Source organism: Lemur catta, chromosome X, assembly GCF_020740605.2.
Source record: "Lemur catta isolate mLemCat1 chromosome X, mLemCat1.pri, whole genome shotgun sequence".
Classification (NCBI taxonomy): Eukaryota; Metazoa; Chordata; class Mammalia; order Primates; family Lemuridae; genus Lemur; species Lemur catta.
The window spans coordinates 61,932,457-61,942,971 of NC_059155.1; the positions used below are offsets into that span (position 1 = coordinate 61,932,457).

The window sequence follows — 10,515 nt, forward strand, 5'->3', positions numbered from 1 at the left end:
AGGTAGAAAACTCACTAAGCAGAGAAAACTCACTACACCTACAGTTAAGAAGTTTTCCTCAGAATATGACTTATTTATTTATACATGTGAACAATAAAAGTAGTGATCCCAATTAACCATGGTGTCAGCACCAAATATACCAGATCCTAAGTTGTTATTTCTAACAACTATTTTTGGGAAGCTAGGAAGGAATACATTGTCTCCGTTATCCAAAACAATCTACACAATGAAAGTGGCACCATTAGGTAAAACAGGGTTTCTCCACCTCAGCACTATTGACGTTTGGGGCTGGGTAACTTTTTGTCATGGGCGCTGTCCTGTACATTGCAGGATGTTTAGCAGCTTCTCTGGTGTCTACCCACTAGATGCCTGTAGCACCCCATCCCTGCCCACTGTAGTTTTGACAACCAAAAATGTCTCCAGACATTGCCAAATGTTCTCTGGGGGGCAAAATTGCCCCTGATTGAGAACCACTGGGTTAAAATAGAATAGATTTGCAAATGAGGTAAAAATCTTTTATCTCCATATATATCTTAACCTGATGATAGCTTAAAGAGAGTAGAACCATTTCTTTACCTCTTAATTATTCAGAAAATATTGGGCTAATTATTATAAACCTCTTGAAGTTGTTTATTCTGTAGACATATCAATTTCATTCAAATTAAACTATGAAGGGTCACATTTGATTAAAAATCTACAACTTCTATTCTGGAAAATTACTGAGTAGTGCTAAATAATTTAGATGCTAGTTTTAAAAGTGCAAGGTTTTCAATCTTATAAAAGGTTTCCATATTCAGCCATTAAAGGTTTTATTTGATTTCTTTTAATGTGTCACAGCCAGATACATTTCCCAAAACCCAATAAAAATGTACAGAGTAATGTCACATTTGAACTGGTTTCATGGTTTACTATACTACTTACAGGTGCTATATGTTTACTAAATTCCTGTTTGTGACAATCAAACAATAATCGGGATAAAAATTTAAAAGGAACATCCACCTTCTCTACCTCATGCTTTATTGCAGATAAATGGAGCCTACATATCCTCATATGCTTTTATGACTCTGATGAACTTTAAAAGGCATCTTGCATGAATCAAAAGAACAACACATGTGTTTTCTTTTCATGTGATCTTGTATTTTATTTACTCCATAGCAGTAGATCAATAACTATGTGCCCAGAAACTGCTTTTCAAAAGTGTCGCGGAGTATAAAAAACACAAAGAAATCACTTTCTTTTTTCTGTCTCAGGAGACTTGGTGCCCTTTTGTGTTGCTCATGGCAACAGTAATCTGAACTTTTTATCTACATTCTCTAAACTCTGAACATTTGGAAGTAAATAGTAACATATTCACAATGATTGAAACTGCTTTATTTGTCATCATTACCATGGTTACTAATAAGTTATTAAGCTCCCCATATGTGAAACTGCTGAAATGAGCAGTTTATGAAGCAAGTTACATGGATATAAACCCTCTGGAAGTTTACTACTTAAAACTTGCACATCAAGACAAACGCTAAATTTGTGCAAGATTTTGAAAAGTGTGAGAAAATAAAGATAACATGTTGAGAGGCAAGAACCCTTGTATCTAGTTCTGTTTTCCATCTATTTTATTGAGATCTCCATCAAGCTATTCAACAATGAATTCGTTTTCAGAACCCTTTTTTTCTTTTCTTTTTTGAGACAGAGCCTTCCTCTGTCACCCTGGCTAGAGTGTAGTAGCTTCATCATGGCTCACAGCAACCTCAAACTCCTGGGCTCAAGCCATCCTCCTGTCTCAGCCTCCCAAGCAGCCAGGACTACAGGAATGTGCCACGACGCCCGGCTAATTTTTTATATATTTTTTCTTTTTTAGTGGAGATGGGGTCTCACTCTTGCTCAGGCTGGTCTCGAACTCCTGAGCTCAAGCAATCCTCCCGCCTCAGCCTCAAAGACTGCTAGGATTGAGGATTACAGGCGTGAGCCACTGTGCCCGGCCTCATTTTCAGCACCTTCTATGTGACATGAGACTTGTGGCGTCTTCATATTTGAAGTCAAGTTGTTGGCAGTGTCTCATCTTTGTTATTTCAGCTTTTGTCTTTTTATTCACCTGACAGGACTTATAAAAAGTCATTATTTTGAATCTTGCCACTTTGGGCAGCACATTAAGCAATTTCTTTTGCTGTTGTCAAACACATGTAAACATATGAGCACATCAACCCAAGGGCAGGAATTTACTGTATCCTGATATCAAAATCTTATTACCTTAAGAAGGTTTCTATTTCATACCTTTTAATAGTATGCTATATCTGCTTTAAAACAATATGAAAGTCACAGATAATACTTTTATTATAAAAACAGAAATTTGACAGTTCAGTATACTTTCATAATTCCTTTAAAAAGAGTATTGTCAGATGCTTATTCGAAGTTATTTATAAAATATATTTGGAGATTAATGGGTAAACTGTATAAACTTCCTCTTATAAATTCTAAGACTAAAAACACATTAATGTGCTTGAGATTAACAAGAATACTACTTAAAGTATGATGTATACATATATATTTATAGTTAAATCTGAAAAGGACTTAGAAATTTAGAAAATACTTTTTAAAGTAATTATTGGGTTATAGAAAAAAATGAAAACTGTAATTATACACTACCTGAAAATTAATGATAATGAGATCATTGTATATCTATATTTCTCATGTCATGTGGCTAGAGTGGTACCCAGAAGAAAATTCATAGCCACAGATGTTTTCACTATTAAGAATTTTATAAATGAGCTCCTTAGTCAACTCAAGAATTATAAAAAGACCAGGAAAACAAGTATAACAACAACTGTAAAAAGGACTTACTACATGTAACTAAGATAGATGAATCAGAAAATAGAAAGAATAGGAATGAAAATTAATCCAAGAGCATGTTCTCTGAAAAATGGAAAACGAAAAAAATTAATGTACTCACTAGGAAATATAAAGAGAACATAGCAACAACTGTAAGTATTTTATGGGAGATATTCTATAATGCTCATGAGAATACTGGAAAATATGAATGAATTAAATGATTCTCTTAGAAACTGTAAAGAGTCTAAATGGGTTTAGAAAGAAACATGAAATCTGAAATCAATAACAGTGGAAGAAACGGAAAGTTTTCAGAGAAATCTTCTCCCCAAATATGCATGGTCCAGATTATTTACGTATAAAGTTTTTATTTCTTATGCTTTCTAAAGTATTTCAAAACAGAAAATGCTAGAAATATTTCTATACCATGTTTAAGGTAATATAATGGAAAAAAAAACTTCAAGATTTAGCTCCTGAAAAGAAACCTACATGCAATTCTTCAAATGAAAGTATTAATAGATCTAACTGAGCATGGTGGCTCACACCTGTAATCCCAGCACTTTGGGAGGCTGAGGCAGGAGTATCTCTTGAGCCCAAGAGTTTGAAGCTACAGTGAGCTAAAAAGAAAAAAAAAAGCCAGAGTGCGGTGGCTCAAGCCTGTAATACTAGTAATCCTAGCACTCTGGGAGGCCAAGGTGGGAGGTTTGCTTGAGCTCAGGAGTTCGAGACCTGCCTGAGCAAGAGTGAGACCCCATCTCTACTAAAAATAGAAAAATTAGCCGGGCATGGTAGCACGTGCCTGTAGTCCCAGCTACTTGGGAGGCTGAAGCAAGAGGATGGCTGGAGCCCAGGATTTTGAGGTTGGAGTGAGCTATGATAATGCCACTGCATTCTAGCCCAGGTGACAGAGCGAGACCGTCTCAAAAAAATAAATAAAAGGAAAGAAAGAAAGAGAGAGAGAGAAAAGAAAGAAAGGAAGGAAGGAAGAAAGATCTAAAAATTCTAGGGAAAAAAGTGGCAAAATAAGTCCAGTAACTTGTTAAAAATAATATAAAATAATCAAAATAGCCAAAATAAAAATAAAGAATAATCAAAATAAAAATAGTTTATCTAAGAGTTGGATCAATGTAAAGAAGTTGATTAGTATAAAGCACCAAATGATATAAAACCCCAATGATCACAGTAATAGATATTGACAAGATAGTTAAATTTCAAATCAATAATTGATAAAAATTTTTTCTCTTAAAAAAATAATAAAACTAGGAATAGAAGGATACTTTTATCACAAAACACACCATATTTTATAGTGACTCACCAGATTCTGTAGAGTAGAAACCTTCTCATTAGAGTAAGGAAGAAGACAAATGTCCATGTTATTCCACCATTATGTCACCCTGTTCTGACAGTGCCACTACAATGAGACAAAACAACAGCAACAGCTAGGTATTACTGTTGAAAAGTAGGAGATAAACTTATAATTATGTATAGATGACATGAAATACAGGATTGCTTTCCGGGAAAATGCAAGAGAATAATCATTTATCAAATTGAAAGGAGAACTATAAACTGGCAAAGAATGTGCACACACAAATTTGAGAACAATGAACACTTCAAGGCAGAGAAAAGGGCAAAGGATCAAATAAGCAATTTACAAAAACACAAAATACAAACAGCCAGCTTTACCATGAAACAAAACAACAAAGCAGTATTTATATACTGCTGTACCATTTGCTTTGCCAAAAGAGTTTTCAGAACCAATAATATCTGGTGCAGGATTCTGGAAAACAGACACTCATATACTGCAAAAAGTATGTACACTGACATAACCTCTTTGAAAGGAAATGAACATGTATTAAAACCTTACATTTTTGCATACCCTTTGACTCTAAAATCTACGTTTATACCAAAGATATTAATGAAAATGAATAAAAATTGTTAGGTCCCAGAATATTTATTATAGCATTGCTTGTTACAGTAAAGAAAATAAGAAATTAAATTTAAAAGCATATGATAGATTCCATAAAATGAATGTAATATTAGACAATCATTAAAAACTATATTATAGAGGAAGAGGTGGAAACACATTCAAAATACATTAAGTTCAAGAAATAAGATGACAAAGCTGCATACTAGTATGATCCCAGTTTTTTTTTTAAGAAGAAATGTATTGGTATTTACACACATATACACAAAAGAAAACACAAGGCTAAGAATGGTATGTTCTAAATATTTAGAAAACACTAATATTGGTCATTCATTGATGCTGGTGGAATTACAGGTGATTTCTACTTTTCTCTTTTTGTTCCTGTGTATTTTTTTTTTTTTGAGACAGAGTCTCACTCTGTTGCCCGGACTAGAGTGCCATGGTGTTAGCCTAGCTCACAGCAACCTCAAACTCCTGGGCTCAAGCAATCCTACTGCCTCAGCCTCCCAAGTACCTGGGACTACAAGCATGTGCCACCATGCCCAGCTAATTTTTTTATATATATATGTTTTTAGTTGTCCTGTTAATTTCTTTCTATTTTTTCAGTAGAGATGGGGGGGGGTCTCACTCTTGCTCAGGCTGGTCTCGAACTCCTGAGCTCAAATGATCGGCCTGCCTTGGCCTCCCAGAGTGCTAGGATTACAGGCCTGAGCTACCACGCCCGGCCCTTTTGTATTTTTTTTTTATACAGAATTTCCATTGTTCTTTTTAAAAAGATGATACAACAAACATTAAAAAATCATAATTCAAAAGAGAAGAGATTTTCTTCTCTTCTCAAATGAATGGTTTACACTGACCAAAATTTATTGTCTTTGATCTTTGTCACATAAATAAATAAGTAAATGCAAGAGAGAGACATTTGATACTTTTGCAAAGTGTAAGGCTAAAAAAATGCTGAATCAGATTTCTGTGCCTTTGTTCCTTAAGGCAAATAAAATACTTTGTTACAATCTCTATCTCTACATGTATTGGCTTTTCCTTCCCATGAAGATCTAGTCTGACAGTTTTTTTAGGGGTTAGTTAAGTGAGCTCTCTCTTCTGGAAATTTCCATTCACCTAATAGTGAAATTGCTAGAATGGCTGGGCTAACTTCTGGCTGCCTCTCCCTCTAGTACAGCTTTTCCTGACTCGGTGTTTTTACAACCAATGTAAAGGAGATGAGAAAAAGGTTCCATAGGTGGATTTAGCTAACAGAAATGGGTCCTTTACCACAAAATACCATCTTTACTAGGAAGGGGAAATGATGTCTCTCAAAGTGCTGCAGAAGTGTCATTGTTGATATTCTCCTCATGGTCGCTTAAAATATCCAATTTTTCTATTAAATATGTAACATCAGGCTCACCCAGTGTAATTCTGGCATTCATGATTTTCCAGGAACCAGGTGGAATCTGGGGACTGAATTCATGAAGAGGCAGCATGGTAGTGAGCAAAGCCCTGACACCCACCTTCTGGAGGGGGGTGTCTATTGGCATCTGTGGAATGCCCAGCAGGAGGAAGATTCTTTTACACTCATCAGCTTAATCCTCAGAGCACCTCTGAGGTTTTGTTGAGATTTCAGTTTTTACCAATGATGACCAGAGACATCACGCAGTTTGGTGTGGTGGAGACAGGGCTGAAGTGTAAGTCAGCTGACTGGTAAAGTGACACCCGTTCCACTCAGCCATTGCTGCCAAAGACTTCAACCCGCGAGCCTCAGTTCCCTCCCATGTGAGGTGATTGTAACAACAACGACTGTGAAGTGTTGTTTTGAGGATTAGAGAAATAATCCAGTGTGAGCCTAGTTCAGGGTAGGTAGCCCTTAATCGCCGTTGTATTGCTGCACTGACCAATGTGGTCACTAGCCACGCGTGCCTACTTAAAGTAAAGTAAATTAAACTAAACAAAAATTCAGTTTCTCAGTAGCACTAGTCCCATTTCAAGTGCTCAATAGCCACCTGTATCTAGTGGCTACCATATTGGATAGCACAGACATAGAACATTCCCATCATCACAGAATGTTGCATTGGACAGCACTGCTCTATATCATTAGCTTTGATTTACACAAGTGCCAGACCTTAGCACTGAACAAAACCATTCCCTTTGTTTGAAGTGGAAGCTCTCCTGGATGTTTACCTGCTGTGGTGAGAGTCAGGTGAGGCCCTTCTTGGAAGACATCCTTTGTTTCCCAGAGACAGGAAGGAGTCACGTTTGTTTCCTAAATTAAGATAGCCTATCTATGAACCAGATATTTTAGCCCCGAAAAGGTGGAAAGTTCATGCCGAGGAAAACTTCCAGAAAGGACTCAGTGCTTTCCACCGTGCGCTTAACCAGACAACCACAGAAGGGGTGGGGGGAGGATTCCAACTTTGAGACAGCAGAGGAAACATTCTTTTGAGGTAGAGTCTGGGAAAAAACAACTACTCTGTAGATTTCCATAAATAACTGACAGGAGATGGGCGGCTACTATGAAAGTATTAGCCCAATTGATGGGTGTTAATCATTAAATCTTTTAGGTGGTGGCTCACTTGTTTCTCTTATATTCTAATCTGGGTCACAGAATGGCTAAGGCAGCTTTAAGTGCAGGGTGGATTTTTTTCTTTTTGTTTGTCTTTTGTTTTCCACTCTGAAAGAATGTTGTGACCTCTTTTCCTGGTGACTGCTATTCATGCTGAACTCTGTCAACACGGTATGTAGCCTTGAAACTTAAAAATAGGTTAACATGGGGCCAGTAAGAAAAGTCTGGACAATAACCATTGTGAAACAGCAATAAAAAACCTAATTTTGTGCCCAGCTCTGTTCTAAGGAAAAAGAAAAAACAAACACAAAAACATAGTTTTCTGTTGTTTGAGTACAGTCTTTGGCTTAAAGGACTTGTTACTTCTCTAAATCTGCAGACGTGTTGAGGTTTGAAATTTGAGCCTCTGACTGCTTTACGAGTTTTGAAAGAAAATATTAGACCACCTAAAATGACTGAGGGCAAACGTTCAGGAATATTTGGGGCCATTTAATTGTAGATCTGTTTTCTGTTCCTTCCAGTTGCATGAAATATTAGGACTTACTGGGCTCTGTTGGGCACATTTTGTCATCATCTGCTGCTTTTTCAAGTGCTCAATAGCCACCTATGTCTGTTGGCTGCCACGTTGGACAGCGCAGATATAGAACATTTCCATCATCACAGAATGTTCCATTGGAGAGGGCTGTTCTATATCATTAACTTCATTTTCACAACTACCAGACTTTGGGCTGACCAAAACCAATACCTTTGCAAGAAAGTGCTTTTAAAGTGAGACAGTATCAGAACAGCTCTGGGAGCTAAGGCAGTAAGTGGAGCAGCTGAGTGTTCATTTTTAAAATTTATTTTCTTATAACTCTGTGCTTTCTTTGTTAATGGGCACTTTTGCATAGTTATCTTCAGCTTGAATAAATTATTCCTAAAGACCTCAATCTGATTATTTTATTAATATTATATTTTATTAATTTAGCATCTAAGTATAGATTACAATGGAAATTATTAATAAAATGGTTTTGCTTAATCTATAGTATATGCTAGAAATTTTAAGTGACGACACAACTAATATATGTCACTTGGCCTGTGAAGCCACATGTGGGATATAAAGATATGTTCAATTCAATTTTACAGATTTATTGAGCACCTATTATATGTCAGGTATAAGCACAGCAGGCAGCTAAGCTGCTATGAACACTCTTGTACATGTATTTTCCATATGCTTTTTCTTGAGTATTTACCCAAGAGTAAAAATTCGGGTCACAAAGTATACATACATTTAGCTTTAGTATCTCTTTCCTTATCTTCTCTTAAGTTGTACGTTATCCCATTACTACATGTGCTCAATTCCTTATATGAGTGAAGCCTGTCTCTTTGAAATGTTTTGAGTGCCATAGCTAAAATATGCTACGTCAAATGCACAAGCTTTCAATCTTTCCATAATTACCCAAGATAAGTTGATTCAACTGGCAGGATAGCCAACCCAATGTAGAACTGTGTCAATCCTGTTCTGATCTAAATAGCTTGGGGCTTTGTTCTGTGACCAAAACTGAACCCCTACCCAGCCAGCTCACGGTTTAGGTTTTAAGAGGAACCAATGCAAGGACAGGAGATCAGGTCAAATCATCCCCTAGATTTGAAAAACAATTTAAATTCATGTTCTGGTGAGAGCTGGCTAGCATCTTTTTTTTTTTTTTTTTTTTTTTTTGAGACAGAATCTCGCTGTGTTGCCCTGGCTAGAGTGAGTGCTGTGGCATCAGCCTAGCTCACAGCAACCTCAAACTCCTGGGCTTAAGCGATCCTACTGCCTCAGCCTCCCCAGTAGCTGGGACTACAGGCATGTGCCACCATGCCCGGCTAATTTTTTCTCTATATATATTTTAGTTGGCCAGATAATTTCTTTCTATTTTTAGTAGAGATGGGGTCTCGCTCTTGCTCAGGCTGGTCTTGAACTCCTGACCTCGAGCGATCCACCCGCCTCGGCCTCCCAGAGTGCTAGGATTACAGGCGTGAGCCACCGCGCCCGGCCTTAGCATCTTCTTTTTTAAATTTTATTTTATTTCTCTTTTTCTCAGATCCAAGCTAAAGGAGAATCCTGGAGGGAGGGTTTCCTGTCCCGGGATTGAACACAGTTGCAGAGTGTCTCCCAATTGCCAGCTGCTGAGCAAGCTGGGAATGGAATGGGTGCCTTTGCCAGGCTTGCTTGCCCTCCCATTTCCAAAGCCGCCAGAATACAAGCCACTCTCCAGACGTGATTCTGGAGGGGAGTGTCTTCCTTTTTATCTGCTGCACTGAGCTTGTCATTCTCATCTACACTGGAGCGGGCTCAGCCCCCATCTCTGCATTGTGTTAAGAAGCCTTCCCTGCCTTAATAGTGTGTGCCAACCCCTGGTCAACAATGATCTTTCTTATTTTCAAGTTTGTAGATCTGAGGTCTTTCTGCACTTCTGCTACTTTAGCAGGGAAAGGAACCAAGAGGAGAATGAAACTCAAACTTATTTTTCCTTATATTTATGAAAGTAGCTTTGAGGAAAAAGAACCATAAATTTATTCACCAAAATGAGGATTTGGATTTTATTTGTATTTCAGCAAGTCATTCTTTTCCTCTCTGAAGTTATTACAGATAGTACAAGGGGGCCTGTCTAAAGCTAGCTCTTCCTTCATGCTCAAGGGAGTTGTTTTACTGCAATGTAAATTAGTTTTAAGAATCCATCCTCAGAGCAAAATAGTCATTAATGACATATGCAACATTCCTTCTAGTTTTCAGTAGTCAATGAGCATGCCCAGCCTCAGAGACAGTGGTGACTTAAGATTTTCTCTGTCGCCAGGTGGAAAGCCTATGGGGGACTTGCGTTAAAATTCCATTTTGACAGCAAGCTCTCGTTTCACTGAGATCTCACATTTATACAGAGTGCTGTGAGAGAAGTACTGATGGAAATTATCGTGGGCTGAATTCTCCCCAAACCATCCCTTGGGGCCACCACTGTCTACATACTTGCACCTTTACTTGTGCGAAGTTGCACAAAAAAGCAGCAACAAACTGCATAAGGCACAGCGGTATAAATGGCAGCTGATGCTATGGTGTGAAAAATTTCCCAAATCAAAATTGGGACACATGGTTGACCACTGTGGGTGCCCTTAGGAAATGCTGTTCATGGTGTCTATAGAACAATGGGGATATTGGTGGTATGTGTTACAGAGGAAATGAATGACTAACTACCTTGAT

General features: G+C 37.6%; 1 non-coding gene across 1 annotated transcript; it reads right to left on the bottom strand.

Moving 5' to 3' along the window:
• Window positions 1–9,416: 9,416 nt before the first annotated feature.
• LOC123628983 lies at window positions 9,417–9,555 on the bottom strand. Its single transcript, XR_006731858.1, has one exon. It is a non-coding gene; the product is annotated as a small nucleolar RNA SNORA7 (small nucleolar RNA).
• Window positions 9,556–10,515: the final 960 nt, after the last annotated feature.